A 21,511-nucleotide genomic window follows, 5' to 3' on the forward strand; every position below is an offset into this window, starting at 1 on the left:
AATCCCTGCGCTGGGTATTCCTTCTTAGAAGGCCACCAAGGTACTGAGCACAGAGCTCCTAGGGCACAAAAAGGTTTGCAAAATTCCTGGGTGCAAGGAAAATAAAGCTAAAGGTCCCAGAAGTCTTTGCATGCATCAAGGGCAAGGCAGAAGGGTCCCAATAAGTCCTCCAGGCCTACAGGGGCTGGGCAGAGCACAGGGAGGCAAGCCTTCCCCTGAGCTCCAGCAGCAGCACGCCCCTGGCAGATTCCAGTCCAAGATAAGAACATTTACTTGTGGTCACAGCCCCTCTTTTATACACCGAAATCCTTTGTTGTAGCAGTGTAGACAAGGGGAGAACCAGATGCAACTGGTTCTGGAGCACTTTGTTTTGCTCAGCCCCTCTCCCTATTCACAAGACAGGCCAGGGACATCAGACGCAACACATGGGGTGGAGCCAGCCTTGTGGAGGGAAGGCACAGCCCTATTCAGGCCCCAGGTGCAACTCCTCCCTGCTAAGTCAGGGCGAATTTTGCGGATCTGTGGTCGGCGAATTCACGCGAAATCACAAAAAAATCTGCGAATTTCCGGATTTTCGCACAAAATCGCGGTAAACGTCATGGACCTCCAAAAATGACGACTTCTGTGACCCTCCCCACCAGTCACCCCATCACGGACCGGGATGTACACGTATGGAGCTGACACCCCATTGCCACTGAAGGGAAAGATATTGATTCCCATCAAAGCCAATGACCTGGAAGTCACTGCGACCATCCATATAATTGACAGAGGCGGACACATTGCTGAGCAGCCACACAGCGGAAGATCTAGGCCTAGACTCATTTGCCAGGCATGTCGACACTCACAAAGTAGAAGAGCTGCTCGACCAATTTCCCGAACTGTTCCAGGGGCTTGGTTGCAACAAGTGTGACCCCATCAAGCTCCACATCGACAAGACAGTCGCGCCAGTTGCCCTACGCCACAGAAGGGTCCCTCGCCACCTAATACCGCTGGTAGAGAAGGAACTGGAGATACTGGAAAAGCAAGGCATAATTGAAAAGGTTTCTGGACCCACACCCTGGGTGTTCCCGATGGTCATCGCAGAGAAGCCGAAGCAGCCCGGGGCAATACGCCTCTGCATTGACATGAGACTGCCCAACAAAGCCATTAGAAGGGAACGACACATCACGGCAACGATGGACGACATCATTGCTGATGTTAATGGATCAAAGTGGTTCTCAAAAATTGATTTAAACGCAGAATATCACCAACTCCAACTGTCCGAAGAAAGCCTCTACATTACTACATTCAGCACCTACAAGGGGCTAAGAAGGTACAAACGTCTGAACTTTGGAATATCCCCAGTAGCGGAGGTATTTCAGAACACGATAACAGAACTGTTGCCAGGCCTACCCGGAGTGTTTAACATCAGTGATGATATATTACTCCATTCAGCAACCGCAGCTGACCACCACAAACACCTCCAAAGTACACTGCAGCACCTGAGTGAACATGGAGCAACGCTTCACAGAGACAAGTGTCAGTTCTTCCGGCCATCCCTCGAATTCTTTGGGTACGTGTTTAATCAAGACGGCATCCAAGTCGATCCCAGGAAGTCGCATGCCATCAAGAACGCACCCGCCCCAACATCTCCCACAGAAGTAAGAAGTTTCCTGGTAATGGCGACATATTGTGGAAGATTTATCTCCGGACTGACAACCCACGCTGAACCGCTCAGAACCCTAACTAGAACAGATGCCAAGTGGCAATGAGGAGAGAAAGAAGAGACAGCATTTCAAGGGATAAAGGACGCACTCCTAGAGAAGGCCACACTCGCACACTTTGACCCGACCAAGAGAACCGAACTGCTTGTCATAAAGTCCATAAACTTAAGTGTTGATTGTGGCCCTGGAGGTGCATTCATGACCACCTACTCCCCCTTCTTTGGAGGGTGCACCTTCTTTTTAGTGATATTTACATTCCCATAAAGCAACGTGCCCATCTACAAACCTGCACCCCCTCTACTCCCCGCCTGTTGCAGAGCCACATCTCTTTCTGATACTCCCCTGTGACAACTACGCAAGTGTATTACTTGTCATCGAATGCCGTTCACCCCTCCATGCTCTAGTTTATTTTTAATAGGATTTAAACCTCCAAGATACCGTGCCCTTCACACCCCCATGTTCTGTCCCCCTCGTGCACACTTCAACGTCCTCCTTTAGCAGCTGCTATTTTTTAAAGCCATTAACCCTGCATTTACTTAGAATCCTTCCCTTGGCTGACATAGCAATAAACAGGCAGGCATTTGCGTGTCCGCCTTAAGCTATTAAATTAAGAAAGCACTCTTCCCCACACTAGCCCTCCTCGGACCCCATCTATGCCCTTAAGCCCCGCATGTTATTAATTTGCAAATCCTTTAATATGTATTATGCCCATGCCATAAACAACCCCACTCAAGAGCGTAATTCCTGTACCCAATCCTGCCCGTACCTCCACCTGGAGTGCCCCAAGCTCTGGCAATCTGAGCAATCAGTCATACAGCATTCACGCAGTCTCCCAAGATCCTTCCACTCTGCTGCTGGCTGAACTTAGCCACAGGCTGTTCTCAGTCAGCGCTGCTGCTCAGCCGCCTAGGTCGTTCCTGGGCTAAGTCTCTGGTGTTGCCGCGCTCTACCACCTAGCATACTTGAAGCTCAGACTTCCCCCAACTGTACATGTGTGTGGCGTGTACCCATCGACCTCCCAGACCCTTCCAATGGCACTTGAACGCACTCTGCCATCCCTAGGTGCTCGGTTGTCCCCAATACCCTTGGCCCTGAAGGCCACTTCCGCATATCTGAAAGTGACTGTGATTCTTATGTCTGCACCGTCCCACAAGTCCTCTGACCACCGCCTGTGTTACCTTGCCACCTCCTCCATATCCAGCTCCCAGGCAATAGTTTCATTCTCCCCAGCCTTTGGTCGAGAGCCTTGAACGCGTGGTCCAGGGGGTGCAGTGTGCGCGAGTATGTGGACCGCAGAATTTGGATAGATAATTGGGAAGGCATGGGAAGAAAATAGAGCTCACAATATAAATAATACATACCATGCACCACTCGAGGTAAAGGGGCCAGTAGCCATGAAAGGATACAAATGAAGACATGGTCGTGATAAGGAGGGAGTAACAGACTATAAACCAATTGTAAGGCAGCATTTAAAAAGGATAAAGACACAAGCCAATGAAAAATATGGGCGGGGGAGTGGGCGGAGCTTCCACGCTATACTGAATACTACATGCCTCGCAAAGCGAGCTGCGCATGCGCGCTGCCGCATATAGGCTGGACCTAAAAACAGGAGCGTGAGATTCATAAACAAATTTGCGCAAACATGACTTCGGCCCTCTTTTAGATCACCAATGGCCTCATAGAAAACAAATAATCATTGACATCATTCTAAAGCATAAGACACCATCATCATCTTTCAGGGCAACGCTCACACAAAAGTGCACACTGTGTATTGGGGCCCCAGTAATGGGGATGAAGAGTTTCAATCCCTCCTTAATAACAGACCCTTCTATAAAGTTTGGTCGGCTTCCATTTTCTGCTTTAATGGTATCTCGGGAAGTTTTTTATGTATTAAGTTATACTGACATTTGCATATATATTGGATAATATATAACAGCAACAGAAACCTTCTCAATCTGAGTATTTTTGCAATCCACGTGATAACCGACTACTGGACTGCTAAAGTAGTACATTGATTGGTGGTCACCCAATCCTAGTGTTGGAGGGGTGTTGACATGTTAGAAAGAGACCGATGGTGGACTCTGTTTACAAAGTTGGTTTTGTAATTGATTACTTTATGTTTTAAAGTGCACCTCAAACACTATTTATGTTCCATGAGGGCATTTTTTGTAATCTTTAAAACAGTAATGAATCTAAAACTTGCAGTGAACTAAGTGGATCATCCTTCGCATAAAGGGATTTGCAGGTTCAGAGCCATTAGTAAAGTTCTCAGAAAAAGTGTCTTAAGGACTTTACAACATATTTAATTGTATTAATAGTTTATTTATTCATTTGAGTTAGGCAGTAAGTTAATTTATTTCATTTTATTAGTATTTTATAGATTCATTTGAGTTTAGATAGTAAGTGACTCAAACGCTCATGGCTTTGCTTTAGTTTTTCTAGCCAATGTCGTTTCCGCTCTAATTAAAATTACTGAGCTACTAGTACTGAAGCTCTTTGATCTCTGCCCTACACAAAAATTAGTACAATAGTCTTCAGACATTTTAATGCTACCAATATGAATAAACTCATGAATAAACAATATGAATAAACTCATTGGGATCCATGCAATGAAAAACATATTTCCTAATGATTATTCTATCAATTAAGCAACTCTGAACATATTTAGCAACTCAACCATTGCACCCATGTCAAATGCCCCATTGTTAATGCAAGCAAATACGTTGCCAACATGCGTTTTTCAGCTGGGATTCCCTAAAAGTGTAAACGGTTCCCCAATGTGATCCTTTATTAGAAATGGGAGGAGGGACTGTGAGGGTTTGTTGAAATGATGATAAATACACGAAGAAAACGGAATAGTAATTTCAAACATGTGTATTCACACCATCACCAATCTAAGTAGAGACAGTTAACAGGTAGCTAATGGAACGTTCCAATGTAATAGGTAGTGGAGATGGGAACAAGGAGAGGAAAGGAACCATTGGGATCAATAAGTGCAAAGGGAAAATACAATACACCACAATACACAAAAGAGCAGAACAGGTCTGAACGAGGTGTGTGACCATAGCAGTGTCTCAGGGGCAGTAGGCTGCATATGTAAACCAATGTTACCGGAGGTTATGGGAAACACTAGGCTAGTACAAAACCCATCAGACCACCCATGTGGTGGAGTTTACGTCACGTGGGAATTGCAGATCAATCCATATCAAACCACGGCCATATAGTGCCTGTATAGAGATGGATGTCGGAAAACTAGCAACGTGTTTGCCATATGGTGGACTAAATAGTGAGCAGTGCCAAAGAAAAAGTGATAAGTAAAATTGACTACTCCGACTCTGAGCAGACATTTTTAACAGAAGTCGGAGTGTCAAGGGTTAAAATACTGCGCCAGGTAGAACGACTACCATAGGCGCTGTGTGCAGTATGGTCAACATGTTTCTGCCTACGAGGGGATACTACCCCGGCATTCTTCAGGACCTAATTTAAATCAGCTACTGCTAACATGACTGTAATTATTATGTACAGAAATAAGATTACTAGTAGAAAGACACATATCTACCAGGACCTTTGTCGGTTGGATGTCCACTTGAGGGAAAGAAGGATGTCTTCTTCCCAGCATTGTGTGGGTGAAGACCTCACCTCACCCGGCAACCGCTCGGGAGCATGAGGCCCCGCTCTGTCCGTCGGTGCCTCAGATTGAAGTGGTAGTATCCCCTCGTAGGCAGAAACATGTTGACCATACTGCACACAGCGCCTATGGTAGTCGTTCTACCTGGCGCAGTATTTTAACCCTTGACACTCCGACTTCTGTTAAAAATGTCTGCTCAGAGTCGGAGTAGTCAATTTTACTTATCACTTTTTCTTTGGCACTGCACACTATTTAGTCCACCATATGGCAAACACGTTGCTAGTTTTCCGACATCCATCTCTATACAGGCACTATATGGCCGTGGTTTGATATGGATTGATCTGCAATTCCCACGTGACGTAAACTCCACCACATGGGTGGTCTGATGGGTTTTGTACTAGCCTAGTGTTTCCCATAACCTCCGGTAACATTGGTTTACATATGCAGCCTACTGCCCCTGAGACACTGCTATGGTCACACACCTCTTTCAGACCTGTTCTGCTCTTTTGTGTATTGTTCTGATTATTGGGGAGTGAGCAGACAGGTCGTTAAATATTCCCCCCGACCCTCCACACTTGTTTGTATGTCAAAATACAATACACCTCCACACCTAAGGGACAAAGACACCATCAACCAGCTTAACTGAGTAACGGTAAGATTACAGCATGATGAACTTAAAAATGAAACACTGCTATCAACCAGAGGAGCAGTGTCAACAGGCAATATGAAAAATAATATATTACAAAAGATACTGTATGCAAAAACACACGTTTCCTGACCACCAGAAGTTTCATGGAGAAAGAACCTCCAAAAGATCGCTAGCAGTTTGGAAACTCTTAAGAAACTCTTAAGAATCATGGTTGTGTCCCAGCGGCACTGCCAGCATGTTGTGAGCCCCTGACCGCTCCTCCCCCACCAGGGAATGCTTTTCTATGGTTGTTGCGGTGGTCCAAATGTGGTCTGACCACCAACGTTGTAATACAGCAATCGGAGCACCGGTAGGGCTGTGGCTGGACCACCACCTCTGTGTCGCCGTGAGTTTGGCAGTCCACATTCTGCCAAAATCAGAATCAGGCTCAAAGTGTTTTTCTGCTGGCTTACCTTGCAAAGACAGGTGGATGTTGTGGAAGTTCATTAAGGAACTTCTCATCTTGTTGTACTTAGACATCGAGGCCCATATTTATCATAGTGTTGTGTCATCCTTACATCACACAAGTTGGCACAAGGGTGACGCAACACTAAAGACAGATTTATAAAGCCATGCAAGGCCACCCTGAGTGACCCTACATGGGTTGATAAATCTGGAGTAAGGCAAGGCAGCGAGAATCTCTGCATTAAGTTACGCTGCCCCAGGGAGGGGTTCCATGAGTGGAGCGTGGGCGTTCTCATGCATCCACCAATGGAGTTTGGTGCATTCCCAGATTTACCATTAGTGGTAGACCTGGGAATGCAGCTAAGGGCTATGCCTTCTCATTGGAGGTGTAGGGAAGAGAAATATCTTTATTTCTCCTTCTTTTTTCCTCTTTCTACATGTGCTGCTTTGGCAGCCAACATAGAGTGGGGAAAATGCCTTTGAGAATTGTTTTCGTGCATCAAGGTGTCCCATGATGCAATGGGACCTGTGTTGGAGTAAGGTAGCATAGTGTGCGCCAGTGCAAGAAAAGGGCAGGAATGCACCATATAATGTTATATACAGCTCATTCTTGACCTTTCCCTTTCATGCAGCGCAGCATAGCATCGTGGCTTGCTGCATTGCACATCGTAAAAGATAGATATGGGCCCTGGTGCATGTTCCAAGTCTGTCCATTCTCAAGGATGACAACATAACTGCCAACTCGACAGACCCTCCAAGGTTGAGAAAATTTACTGCCATCACATTTTCAGAAAGCTTGTAACTTCACCTGTATCGAGACTCTAACACAAAACTGTGGCCCAGAATTATGAAAGGTGACGCAAGGGCAACGCCATCCTTACATCACATTTTTCAAGCCGTGCAAGGCCACCTTGTGTGGCCCCACGCTGCTTGGTAAATCAGGAGTGATGAAAGGCAGTGCAAGTCAATATCTTGTGTTACTCTGAACTAGGAAGGCATTACATAGGTGGGGCATGGATGTTCCCATGCATCCACACATGCTTTTTAGCACATTCCGAGATTTACCAAAACCCCAATTCCAAAGACACCGAACATGAACAGGTCATCTCTCCACATTTGCCAATTACACTTATAAAATGTAGTAAGGCAACTCCTATGTTATCCTATGGGAGAGATAGGCCTTGGAGTCGTGAAAAAGCTAATTTAGAGTTTTTCTCTACTGGGACATGTAAAACTTAAAAGCATACATCCCACCTCTTAAATAAACTGCGCCCTGCCCTTGGGACTTTACAGGACCTACCTTAAGGGTGGATTATATGTGTTAAAAAGGGATGGTTGGGCCTGGCAACCACAGGCTCTTCGATGGCAGGCCTAAAAGTTGTCTGAAAGGCTAATTATCTGGGTGACACAATCAGTGCTGCAGGCACACTAGTAGCATTTAATTTACACGCCCTGGTTACATGTAATACCTCTTTACAATGGGATTCACAAGCAAATTAAATATGCCAATTTGGTAAAAGCCAATATTACCATGCTTCAAGCAGGAAGCACAAGCACTTTAGCACTGGTTAACAGTTGTAAAGTGCTCACAGTCCTATGGCCAACAAAAATAAGTTCAGGCAAATTGTTATGAGTACCTAAGGAATCCCCTCTTTGTGGAAGACATCCTGCAAGAAGTCACTCAGCACTTCCATGCTGGCTCAATGCACACACTTTAGGCCACATTAATCAAGGGCTTGCATTGACCTCACATCAAGAAGGGTGATGCAAGGCAACATAAACCTCTACTTCAATGTTATGATGCCATGCAGAGCCACATTGCGTGTATAGTAATCTGGAGTAACGCAAGGCAAAGCACCACAAATCACTGCCATGCATTAATCTGCATTGGGAAAGTGTTGCATGGGTTGAACACTCTTGTGTGGGAAGAGCTCCATGGCAAAAGGGTGCCTGCGTTGGCACTTGGCAGCCATAAGTACACCTGTGCAGAGCAAGCACGAATGCTCCATCTGTTAGTAATTATAGCACATTAATGCTCTCTCCATTTGATGCAGTGCAGCAGGTTTTCTTGCTGCTTTGCACCCAATGTTGATGGATCTCCCCCCTTGTACCTATCCAGGCTATGTGATGATCCACAATTACTAAGATGTAACTCCTAGGTACAGATTTCCGTTGGATGGGTCCAATGATATCAGTAGGCAGCTTAACCATAGCATGTTTGGAATCTTAGTGGGTGAAGGGGATCCTTCCTGACGATATGTGTTTTGTCACTTTCGGTGAAAACATAACAGTTTTTGACTTTGTTTTCAACTAATGTATCCATATCAAGCCATTAGTAGTTTGATCATACCTTAGTCGTAGTCAAACTTAGGCCCATAACCCTATTGTTCCAAGTTCATGATTTTGTCTCTCATAGTACACAGGGAAACAACTTTATTGCCCCTATATACATCTCCATATACAACACAAATATCCTATCTGAATGCCCATACTTGGCCGAATAATCAGGAAGATCTCTACTCATTCTATGCCATCACCTCTTAGTTTTAGTAGCAAAAGAGTTAATCTCTTAACTGTAAGGACTACTTCATCCACTGATTCCTTTCCCCCAGTTATACTATTTTCCAATACCATCTGGAATAGGAAGCCTGCAATAACCTTTTGTACCTAACACATACTGCAACTCAAAGGTACACTCTTCAGAATCTAACACCCAGCAGGAGAATCTTTCTTTACCCTTTGCTTTCTCATAAATGTCATTCCCTAAAGTAAAAATTTGAAACACCTGACCATCCAGTTACTTTCCAGGTCCTTCCTTCATACCGCAAACTATTGGTTTTCTGGACTCTGCAAGAAGTGGGAAGTGAAGGCTCTAATTTCCTTCTAACCTTCTGTTAGTTGTATCAGGGTTTTACCCAGGTCTTTATTGCTGGTGCCTGTAGTAAGTGTGGTAGATGTGTTAGTGTCAAACTTTCCTAAGGATGTAATGTCTACAATAGGCAGTTTAACTGGCTTACATGCAGTTTGACAATCTTGGTCCCAGGAAAACTGCACATGTTTTTACAAGAAAATGCATCAGTGCTACAAGGCTTGCAAAATCATCAAACCTTGAATAATATTTGGCAAGTCTAAGAAAGGACTCAAACTCCTCTTTATTCATTTGGGCAACATTCTTTTCTATAACCACTAACGGGTCTAATTTGGGCCTTATCCTGTCATGTGGAATGGTAAAATCGAGGTACTTCACAGATCCTATCCCAAAGCAGTACTTTTCTCTTTCTATCAAAAATCATAACGGCCAACGTATACCCAAAACGTACTTTAGGGTAAAATTGACATTTTTTTGGCAAATATCAATATATCATCCTGGAAAGTCATGAGACATTCCATACAAGACATGCTGCATTATGCATTGGAAAGCCACAGCAACTGAAGCCAGACTTAAATACAAACACATGTATTGGTATGGCTCCTAGTGGTGTAATGAAAAAAGTTAGATGATGTTCACAATAATGTAACTCTACCTGATAATATGCTGAGGACATAGCTAACGGAGGTCTGCACACAGCCTAGTGTCCTTCCCTCTAGATTTGGTAGCGATGATGACTTCAAGAGCTAGCCACTCCAAATTTTCAATTGTCTCAATGATTCCCTATTGCAACAACCTATCAATCTCTTTTTTAAGAAGTTCTGGCATTAGATAAGAGATAAGGGACTGGACAATATTTATGGGTTTTAGGCTTAGCATTGAATATTACTTTTGTCTGGCCTTGGTAATTGCTCAGCGAACCTATTTTGTCCAAGAACACATCAGCAAACTCTTCACACATAAAATAGCCACACATGGATGGGGCGGCTGTTACATACCTGAGAGTATGGAGGTAAAACATGAAATATATGTATTTTGTGGTAAAGAATGAAGCTAGAACCAGAGCAAATAACCACAAAACTGGGGATTAGAATAGGTTATAGTTTAAAGCACAATGTAATGATGCAGAAGGTTAGGAATAGTGCTTTTTCTGATTGAATGATCTAATTTTGACGTACTGTAGGTCTCACAGATGTAATTTTGTTTCTATAAATGAAAAGGGAAAGTATTTCAACCGGAGGATGTATGTCAGCAATTATAGTTGTGTACCACCGCCACTAACAGAGGAGGAATGTGAATGGCTTGGCAAGTAGGGGATTTATGCTTTTGTAGGAGATATCAACTAGTAAGTTAATCAGTGCAGCAGCAGTACAGTATTCTGACCTAGTCTTTTTGAGGCGATGGTCATCACTTGGGGGAATGTTGCAGCAAAAGTACGGCATACCAGCATGGAAGGAAGAATCTCTGCAGGAGAATTAATTTTATAAAAACGTTGCGCAGCATCAGTTTGATGCATGGCTGGTGACCACCACAAAGAGTAGAATGGCACCACATCATAGAAGACAAGAAGACCCTGCAGAGGAATCAATGGTGGGAAACCACTGTTGCAGGCTCAGTTTAGCACATAGCTGCAGGAGGGTAACCACCATGCAGTCCACCACAAAATCGTCTAGGAAGTAACAAAGATCAAGATGGATGTAACTACAGCATCAGCTGGAAAGTTTACTTAGCTAGAATCAGTGTCCTGAAGCATGCAGAAGGATAGAATGGAGTGTAATAATGATGATAATATAAAGCACCAGTTAAAGACATCTTAGCAGTAACAGTGTATTACGCAGATAATGTTAGAAATGTACCATGGTTTGTGAGCAGAGGACTGCATATTTCTTACTACTGATTGGTGGAATTCCCTAAGTTACTGGTCACACGGCTATGGTACACTTGTCCCCGGGATGGCTCTCCTCCTTACTAATAATTAGGATGAAAGCAAATAATAATGAAAACAGGCTTATTCACACCATCATCATTCCCTTAAGCAACACACCAGAACAGTTTTATAGTTGTACTTTGATAGCTGGCTATTGGAAAAGTATTAGGCAGTGACTGCGGGAACTGGGAGAGGTGAAGTACCATTGAGAGGAAAAGATGTAAAGGGAAAATAGAACAGGGTTATTTGGAGCCCTCCACAGCCCCTCTTGAATAAGACACCTACTTCCAGCCAGGACAGAGTGGAAAAATAGACAGTACTGATGGCCATTTAAAGAGTCTCTTCCTGCCATTGTCACTAAAACATTGCACTGTTTAGGCATGATGATTGCATCTGTTCCCTAAGTTGTGTCCACACCAAACCTGAGATCTATTCAGGGCCCCCCCAAGGTTCTTCTCCAAGTTTAGAATCTTCTGCACCAGTAGATCTTTGATAAAGTCTACTTTGGAGTGAACAACGTGTTAAAGATCGGAGGGATTTGTTAGCATGAGCTGAAAGCCATTTTGTATTTTGGCAGCCATTTTAGGTACAAAACACACAAAAGAGCAGACCAGGTCTGAAAGCGGTGTGTGACTGCAAAAGCGACCGTGAGGTACTAATGGTGAGTGCATGAGACAAAGGGTTGCAAAATTGTAGAGACTGTTAGTCACAAAAGGCTGAAGGAATTCCCATCAGACCACCCATGTGGTGGATTTTACGTCACATGGGAATTACTGATCTTACCTTCCCAAGTTCGACCATATAGTGTCGATGCGGGAAAGGTTGTCAGAGACATAGTCTTAATGTGACACCCTAAAGTAGTGTGAATGAAAACAGTGCAGTGCTCAAAAAAATGTGATAAATAAAATTGACTACCAAGACTCCAAAGAGCGTTTAAAATAGAAGTCCAAGTGTCAAAGATTAAAAACACGCCGAGTAGTAATACTACTCTTTGGCGCTGTGCAGTGTGGACAGCGCCAAAGAGTAGTATTACTACTCGGCGTGTTTTTAATCTTTGACACTTGGACTTCTATTTTAAACGCTCTTTGGAGTCTTGGTAGTCAATTTTATTTATCACATTTTTTTGAGCACTGCACTGTTTTCATTCACACTACTTTAGGGTGTCACATTAAGACTATGTCTCTGACAACCTTTCCCGCATCGACACTATATGGTCGAACTTGGGAAGGTAAGATCAGTAATTCCCACGTGACGTAAAATCCACCACATGGGTGGTCTGATGGGAATTCCTTCAGCCTTTTGTGACTAACAGTCTCTACAATTTTGCAACCCTTTGTCTCATGCACTCACCATCAGTACCTCACGGTCGCTTTTGCAGTCACACACCGCTTTCAGACCTGGTCTGCTCTTTTGTGTGTTTTGTACCTTGGTATAGGGGAGCGAGCAGGAAGGTCATTAAATATTTCCCCCCGACCCTCCACACACCTATTTTGTTTTTTTAGTAGCCATTTTAGGTAGCCATGTGCTCACCATGTGCTGTTTCCCTCTTCGGAGCCTTGCACATGTCCAGAAGGGCCTAGCTAGTAGAATGCACCTGCTTCTCTCATACAACTGTCAGGCTATTTTTGCTACTGTATGGAGAAGTAACTCTTCTCCCACTTTGTTGAGCAAGCAGATCTTGCATGCCCATATTAGGCATTTTGCATGCTTACATGTGCCAGGACTGCCCCTTGGTCTTATGCTGACTATGTAACCCTAAGCATATGTAAGGCCCTAGTTTTATGTGCTCCTTAGACTGCCTCATTCAGTTGCTAAGGCTTCTGTGTGACGTAGTCTCCCTCATTTGAGGGTATTAAAGACGTTACTTTTATATTACAGCTTCTGTGCCAATTCATTCTTTGTTGGTTTAAAAGGACAAAGTATCAGTGAGACCCCTGAGAAGGTTTCTATGTTCTTCAAATGGGTCCAGAGTTGGTGCAGAGATGATTATCGAACTTACCTCCTAAGGCAATGGTGTCCGACGTATGTCCAGACGTCAGGATCCATGCCCCTTCAATGACTGTAAGTTATCTCTCCGGCCCAGTCAGAAAATCTGAAATATAGATGGCCTCCTCCTGGACCTATGCTAAGCATCATCATGTTACCAAAATATTTTGTGTCACTTATTTAGTAAGTGGATTTCATTTGGGAGAATACATGCTTTTTTAATATCTATAAAATAAATGCATTTCTGCGACACTAAACTATTGTGAATCGCTGCATGTGTGATTTGGGAAAATTACCTCATATATATGTTAACAAATCAGTAAAACATCAACTTGTGATCATCCATGGGTAATATCAACCATGTTTGTTTTGAAAAACCGAGCTAAGTAAAAAATGTTTTGGCTTTATATGTTAGCCTCTGGCCTTATAACGACGTTGTGAGGTTCTGATAATAAACGAGCAGTCTAAACTGAAGATACATGTTATGCGGCAGCTTTTATTCCATTTCTCTTTGATGTAGCCTTCCGGGAAACTTACAATGTGAAGAGGATTCAGTGCAACGCAAAATTATGGACAATCAAAACATATCAGAAATACATGCAGTTTGACAGGTAATTTGCTTGTGGCCCTTGAAAGCTCATGTGCTTAGTACTTGAAGATGACTGGCTGCCTAATGAAAAGTAGACATGATAACATGAGATTATGCCTTAAAGGCCTGTTCAAAATACGGCTTGGATAGCAGGCATAACAGGTAGTGCATTTTGAGCTGGGTATGATGTTATTACCCTGTTTGCTACAGAAAATGTATCCCTCGTTTAACCCTCCCCATTTCAGGAGAACAAAAACATCTTAAATAGCACATTGTGTCTAGAAAACAGTTTGTGCATTCCCAGCGCCTAGAGTATGAATGTTTTTGCACGAACATGTTTTTATTCTCTAATGAAGAGCTGTTGTTATTTATAAGCATACAGAATTTAGTTTGATAGCGTTATTTTGAGCAGGACGTTATAGTTTGTCAAATTGGGAGATTTCTCTAGAACGCACATTTTTATGTAATTTTTAAGGAAGGCATCAGTTTTATTTTGTTTTTAAATTACATATTTGAATGATTGGGGTCTATCAATTAATATTTTGGCAAACCAACGCTAATAGACCATTTCGCTAATTTTTGTTAGAGGTTAGACTTCTGAAAAGAAGTGCCCTGGCTGATCGAAGGAAGCTCCAACCACAGCAAGGAACTCTTCAACATCGTCAGAGAGTTTGCCAGCCCCTCAGCCACCAAAAACGTCATCACCCATTCCCAGGAAGTCTGTGACACCCTGGCAGGCTTCTTGCATGACAAGATCTCCACCACCTATAGAAAGTTTAAACCCCAACCCACCGACATCCTAAACCATCTCACCCCCATGAATGAGGAATTTGACCACCTGCTCACTACCTGGGACCAGCTCACCAGGCATGACATCACAGCTACCATGAACTCTGTCCATTCAGGAGCACCTTCAGACCCCTGCTCCATCACATCTTCAACCTCTGGAGTAAGACCATTAGCAGCAAGCTCACCGCCATCTTCCACACATCCATCACCACAGCCACCTTTTTAAAGAATGGAAACACTCAGAAATCAAGCTCCTGCTCAAGGAATCCTCCATCAGCCCCAACAAATTCAAGAACTACCATCCCCCCAAAAGGTGCGTGGCCAACCGGCTAGAGCAATGGCCGCTTTCTAAGGCTGCTCCGTGTTAGCGCGCCCATCTACGAGTAAATCCGTATTTAATTGATCTGACAACTGGCACAATTCTGTACCGAAAGATACGGGAGCACTCCATGAGTCTAGAGAGCTGGGTCCCTGCTACCCCGGAGATTGGCTGCATGACGCAAGTCACAGCCGTGTGGAGAGGCCACTCACCATGCAGACCAGATTACCCTGAGCCGCGACCTGTGGTTCCTACTCAGCGCGACAGTGATGTCTTTGTCCCCCTGCGGCACAAAACACGATCAGCAGTGGACCGGGGCCCTGAGAAGCTGCCTGAGACAAGGGGCTCACCGCTGGGTGCTGGACGTGGTAGAGCCCGGAGACGTCGCGCACTGCTCGCCTGGCCTCAGCCGCTGGGGCATCCTTGGCCGCACTAGGTAGCAGGGATCATGAGCAGGGGCCACGGACTGCCCTGTGACACTGGAGGGGGAGCCCGGACACTACCTGTTGTGCCCGGGGTGAGAAGGTGGCCTCAATTGACCTGAGGGGAGCGGATTTTGATCTGGGCACCACCTGACACCGTTGGTAAGGAAAGGCCAGGGTGGTATGGCCTCTCCCCTGGGTTCCGGAACCTCCGGCATGAGCTTTCCTCTGATCGGTGGCTGTGAGACAACGCAGGTGTAGCCCTGGCCATAAGCGGTGAGCGAAAAAGTGGTTCTGTTGGGTGGCAACAAGAATTGCTTTAAGGGAAGGTTGAACCAGCTCAAAACACAAAGCAAACAAACCTCTCTGAAGGCAAGGTTTTTATATTGAAAAACAAGGATAAACAATACACGGGAATTACTTCATTCCGTTTTGGTAATGATAAATACTTAAAAATTGTGAATAGTGACTATGGTGAATAAGGTGACTGGTGCATTGCATATAGTGACACTTATATACACATTTTTACAATAAAACCACGTTGGGGGGAGGGGGGGGGGGAGTTTTAGGAAAAAAACTAAGGGTGTTTTCTTTCGGTAAAAGGCCAGTATTCCAAAGTTAAATGTTCCAAGGAAAACAGATAGTTAATGTCCAAGTTCCTGGAGCTATTATAGTGCATTGTTTATCCTTGTTTTTCAATATAAAAACCTTGCCTTCAGAGAGGTTTGTTTGCTTTGTGTTTTGAGCTGGTTCAGCCTTCCCTTAAAGCAATTCTTGTTGCCACCCAACAGAACCACTTTTTCGTTAATCACGCATACCCAGGTTCTGAGGGACACAGGGTTACCCCTTTTTGTAAAAATCATAGGCGGTGAACAGCAGGGACTTTGACACCCCGCAACTGGGTGGGACAAGAGTCTGTCTGCGTTGCCGTCATTTTGGGCTCAGGGCAGACTGTGACGTGACGCTGAGAAGAGGTGCTGGGCCACGGCACATCCATAAACCTGAGGAACTGCCGACCAATTCAGAAGATCGCCCTGGGTGGCCTGTGGGCCATTGAAAAACTTGATGCCCTGCCCCTGGAGAGGCTTCTACATGGCCTGCCACTGGTGCCCACACAACAGTGACTTCTGGCCCCATGTGGCTAGCCGGGCCCTCGCTGATGCAGCCCAGTTGACAACTTGATCGGGCCCCCACTGCCGAGACTGTCTACACCATGGCGGGGGATCACAGATCCAAAGCAGCTGTTGAAGCCAAGTTATACAAACTCACGTGGGACGGGGGCCCTGGTGCGTGCCCGAAAGGGGGTCCTGCCACACAGGAGAAGCATCAGTCTGGGGAGAAAAAGAAGGACCCGACGCTGCATGATATCCTTGAAGCCATTAAGACTGTGCGCGCGTCGTTGGAATCATGCATCAACTCTGTGTCCATGAAGGTATCCCTTACTCGGGTGGACATGGGCTCGATGAACTCACGCTTAAAGGATGTAGAGGTCAAAGCAAGTTCCCTGGTCAAAGATACGTCCGAATTGCAGCGCAGGGTGGACGATATGGAGGCCCATACTGCCAAACTAGAAGTGCAATTGGACGACTATGAGGGTCGCACTCAGCGCAACAATGTCTGCATACTAGGGGTGCCGGAAAGGGCGGACAGGCCGTTGGTGGACCTGTTCATGGAGGACCTGATCACCACCCATCTCAAGCCAAAGGGGCTCTCCAACTTTTTTCTGTTGAAAGGGCGCATCGAGTGCTAGGCGTCCAGCCAAAGCACTGGGCCCCCGTAGCCCTTGTTGGCTAGAATCTTTAACTTACGGGAACAATATGTCATTCTGAAATCAGCTCGGTCGGTACCCCCGGTGGGATACCAGAACAGCCGTCTCACCTTTTTCCCGGACTTCACTCTCAAGGTGCAGCGACAAAGACGCAGCTTCCTAGATGTGAAAAAGGCACTTCGTGAAAAAGAGTTGAAATACGCCATGCTCTTCCCGTCCAAGCTGAGGGTGGACTCTGAGGGGAAAGCCTGATTCTTTACCACCCCTGAGGAGGCTTCGGACTGGTTGGATGGATGGCACATGGCTGGCCGGAAAAACAATCACGCTCAGATAGCGAGAGTGGAGGAGGACACAGGGGACTCAGGAAGAAAAAAAGGAGGTATCCTTCCTGAAGATCAGAGACTTGCCAACATTGTAGTCATTCATAAATGGGGTAAGCCAGCCAATAAGTGTTCATCCTATAGGCCCATTATGTTGCTTTATTGTGAAGCGAAAATACTGGAGAAGCTTCTTGCCACTCATTTACTCAGGGTCCTAACCCGTCTGGTCCATCCAGACCAGTCAGGATTTATGCCCGCTAGGAATACCGCCCTCAACCTGCGTAGCCTCCATGGTGTGCTGTGTCGGGTTGACACAATCAGGGAAGATGCTTTTGTGGTATCCCTGGATGCTGCATCAGCATTCGACACCATCAAATGGCCCTACATGTTTGCAGTGCTCCACAAAGTGGGTTTTGGGCCCGAATTTATCAACTGGGTGTGGCTTTTCTACCATTAACTTCTTGCTCAAGTAGTCCTCAGCAATAGGAAGTCTCCTGTTTTTGTTCTCGGCAGGAGCACCAGACAGGGCTGCCCCTTGTCACCAACGCTCTTCGCCTTGGCCCTATAGCCTTTGGCGACATGGCTACTGCAGGACCCCGTCATCAAGGGCCCCAAATGAACATCAGGCTGGGAGGACCGCATATCACTATATGCGGATGATATCTTGCTATATTTGTCCTCCCCGGCGGTATCCCTCAACTTAGTCATAGACATATTCCCTGTGTTTGGTAGGTTTGTGGGGTATACGATAAACTGGTCTAAGTCGGTGTTTTAAGTCCTTTACGACAAATGGCCTCGGCTCCCTCGGGGTTGCCAACTAGCGGAGGCAGCTGATTGCTTTAAATACTTGGGGATCTGGGTCTCTAAAGATGTATCTAGCTTTCACATTAATAATCTCCTGTCGCCTCTAGCGCGTCTTATATCAGACGTCAAGCACTGGAAGTTGCTTCCATTGACCCTTTTGGGGTGCATGGCACTATTCAAGAAGATGTCCTTTCTCAGACTTTTATATGCACTGCAGAACACCCCACTCCTTGTCGCCACCTCGAATTTCAAGGAACTCGACTGGATTGTTCGAGACCTCCTGTGGGAGGGTAAACCATCCTGTATCACAACACACACGCTCACATTAGGATGGTTTAACGGAGGCATCGGGCTTCCGGATATCAAATGAAACTATTGGGCTTCGCACCTTGCAGGCATTAATCAATGCATGTATGGACTGCAGGGTGACCCTGCCTTTCAGATTGACAGGTGGCTCCTTCAGGGGGCGGCTTCGAGGGTGCTTTATACGTAAGATCCTTGAAGCCTGCATTGACTGGCCCAACCGGACATGTGGTCAATGTGTGGAGGGTGGCTAAGAGGAGTCTGGGCTGGTAGGGCAAACTCACACAGGCCCGTCGCTCTGGCACTGCGAACAATTGGGCAGACTGATCTGTTCGAAGGGCTTCGATAGATGGGACCTTATAGGTATCTCCAAGGTGAGTGATTTATGGAAGCCAGGGGAGGTAGTTCCTTTTTTTCCCAGTTGTAGCGGGACTACGAGTTACCCTTGTCGGAATTTTTTAGATATCTCCAAATCAGGCTTGCCCTGCTGGCAGTGCTTCCTAGAATCAGTGTACTCCATGAATCCTCCCCACTCGAAAACAGAATCTTAGACGGCAACCTACCAGAGAGGGCCATATTCTTCATCTTTAAAAAGCACATCAACAACCTGGCGGATACCCTGCCCCGCTTGAGAGCCAAATGGGATCATGATGTGGTGGGTCTAGAGGATGAGGAGTGGCAGGCGGCAGTGGCTTCCCCTCGGGTGGTGGCCATTTCCTCCCGGCTCCGCCTGGTGCAGTTAAAGCTTCTTCATAGATCCTACTTGTCAGGGTCCCTGATGGTTAGTATGGGTTACACCCTGGATGGTGGTTGTGTGCGGCCATGCGAACAGGAAGGAACTTTTATCCATACTCTCTGGGAATGCGCTGCGATCCAGAGTTACTGGGAGACGGGGGCACGCCGGATGGTGCTGTGGAAACAGATTCACTGTAACATTAAGTTGGCCTTGTTGAACATTTAGGACTCTACTGATTTGAACTCCAGGAAACAAACGTTGGTCACATTGGGGCTGATGGTTGCTAAGAGGAATATTGCCCGGCTTTGGAGGGCTCAGAACCCGCCACGCATAGCAGCCTGGGCCAAAGATATGGACTGGTGCATGGTGAAAGAAAAATCCATCTACAAAGACAGGGGTGCCAAACAAATGGATGCAAATTTGAGGAGTGTGGCTCACTGGTTAGAAGCGGCAGACCCTGAAGCAGAGGTCGGCCCGGGACCAGGGTTCAATTCTCGACGCGGCAGGGTCTTGGGTCAATGTCCGCGGACTCGATAATTCTCCCCTAGGTGCCTACGCTAACCATGGGTCCCACTCTGCAACTCTGGGCAATAGCTTGCTTAATCTCCACAACGGCCCTAGCAGCGCCGGGGATGCCTGGCTTCACCTTGGGGGTGCTTCTCACAGGGAAAGCCAGGACGGGTTCCCCAGCGGTATACAGCGCCAGTACGCCACGTAACGAGGTAACAGTGCGCTTTACAAGTATACATACATTACATTACATTACAGGGCAGAGGAATGTATATCGGGGAGACATTTGTGAACCTCCAAGAGCCAGAATAGATATCACAAGTGGGACTTAACTCTGTACAGTTACAACTGTCAATTTTCCTTGATGATATGTATGTGTCATGGAATCATTCATTGTGTAGCATACATGACCAGATCTCACACAATTGCTTTACCTGTGAACCATGCCTTATTTTTCCAATAAAAAGCGTTAAAACATTTTTTTATAATTTTTGAAACAACTGCAAGAAAAAAAAAAGTACTACCACCCCCTCTCTGCAGTCCATTCCCGCCAAAGCACTTGAGAATGCTATCAATTGTCAACTCACAGAATACCTGGAGAACAACAATTTCTGGACACTTCCTAATCCAGATTCTGCACCAACCACAGCACCAAAACCTCCCTGATTGCAGCCACAGACAACATTAGATCCCTCCATCACCAAGGAAAATCGGCGGCTCTGATTCTCCTTGACCTCTCAGAAGCATTCAAGACAGCATCATAACACACACTGATCAAAAGGCTTCACAACATCAGAATTCAAAGAGTCACCCTCAAGTGGATTACCTCCTTCCTCACCGGAAGAACCTAGAGTATCCACTTACCTCCCTTCACCTCGATACCCAAGAACACCATTTGCAGCAGTCCTCAATGTTCGTCCTTCACTCCTACACTCTACAACATCTACATGACTCCCTTGGCCAATGTTGTGTGATCCTGTGAACTGCACATCATATCCTACACTGATGACACACAGCTCATCCTCTTGGTATCAGAAGAACCTTCCAGCATGCTGACCAACTTCCTCAGATGCATGATGAGCATGGCCTACTGGATGAAAGACAACTGCCTAAAACTCAACACAGACAAGACAGAAGTGCTGCTCTTCGGGAACAACACCCCCCAATGGAACAACACCCGTGACCAACTGAACCACAACCCTCACCCACTACGACCGGCCACGCCTGCAACCTTGGCATCATCCTGGACAGCAAACTGACCATGAAGAGACAGATTAACACAGTTTTCTCCGCCTGCTTCCTCACCCTTTACGTGCTAGGCAAGATCTTCAAGTGGCTCCACATTCACACCAGATGAACTGTCACACAAGCCCTTTTCACCAGCCAATTGGCATATGGCAATGCACTCTATGTAGAAATCATCTCACACCTCCTCAAGAGACTGAAAAACTTTTCAGAACTCAATTGCCAAACTCATCCTAGACCTCCCTAAACGGACCCACATTACACCCCACCTCAAGAAGCTCCACTGTCCCTCATTTCAGAAGAGAAACCAGTTCTAGATGTTGATACACACCTTCAAAGCCCTCCACAACCAGGGACCTGCTTACATTAACCACTAATTGAACTTCCACCTTCCCTCCAGACACCTGTACTCCGCCTCCCTCAGCTTTGCCCACACCCCCAACATGGGCAGCGGCACCAGTGGAGGATGCTCCTTCACCTACTTCGCTGCAAAGACCTCA

The sequence above is a fragment of the Lissotriton vulgaris genome, chromosome 3_1, assembly GCF_964263255.1.
Source record: "Lissotriton vulgaris chromosome 3_1, aLisVul1.2, whole genome shotgun sequence".
Classification (NCBI taxonomy): Eukaryota; Metazoa; Chordata; class Amphibia; order Caudata; family Salamandridae; genus Lissotriton; species Lissotriton vulgaris.